This window comes from Chrysochloris asiatica, unplaced genomic scaffold (assembly GCF_000296735.1).
Source record: "Chrysochloris asiatica unplaced genomic scaffold, ChrAsi1.0 scaffold00015, whole genome shotgun sequence".
In the NCBI taxonomy this organism is placed as follows: domain Eukaryota; kingdom Metazoa; phylum Chordata; class Mammalia; order Afrosoricida; family Chrysochloridae; genus Chrysochloris; species Chrysochloris asiatica.
Window position 1 is genome coordinate 3,502,542 of NW_006408533.1, and position 952 is coordinate 3,503,493.

The following is a 952-nucleotide window of genomic DNA, read 5'->3' on the forward strand; positions in this document are numbered from 1 at the left end:
CTCCTGTGCTACCTCACTTTCTTGAAAGATTTCAATTTTTATTCCATCAATTCCTGGTGCCTTGTTCTTTGCCAATTCCTTCAATGAACCTTGGACTTCTTCCTTCAGTATCATTGGCTCTTGATCATATGCTCTGACCTATAGTGACCCTGAATAAAGTGTCCGAGGAGCTACTGGTGAGCTGGAACTGCTGACCTTGTGGTTCAAACTGACTTTTCAGTCCAGCACATTAACCTGCAACACCTCACCAGAATTAACATATGATTCCCTTAATTATGTTGAGGAATTTCCCTTCTACTCCTATTTTATTGAGTGCTTTTATCAAGAATGGGTGTTGGATTTTGTCAAATGCCTTTTCTATATCAATCAATATGATCATGTTGTCCCATTCCTTTGTTTTACTTATTGGTGGATTACAATGATTGTTATTCTAATATTGAACCATCCTTGCATCCTTGATATGAATCCCACTTAGTCATGATGTATTATTATTATTTTATATGCTGTTGAATTCTATTGGCTAGAATTTTGTTGAGAATTTTTGTTTCTATGTTCATGAGGGATGTTGTTGTAAAGTGCTCAGTCAAGTGCTGATCCAACAGCGCCATACCAGAGTCTTATGAGGGATATTGGTCAATACATTTATTTTTTAGTGTTGTCTTTGTCTGGTTTTGGTATGAGGGTTATTCTTGCTTCATAAAATTTATTTGGGAGTTTTCCATCCTTTTCTATGTCTTAAATAGTTTGAATAGAATTGATGTCAGCTCTTCTCTGACTGTCTGGTAGCATTCACCAGTAAAGCCATTTGGGCCAGAACTTTTTTCTGTTTGTTTGGAATTTTTTAATGATCTGATTAATTTCTTCTTTTGTTATAGTTCTAGTTTATTGTATGTTAGTTTAGGTGGGTCATGTTTTTCTAAAAATTTATTCATTTATTTTAGATTTTTCAAAT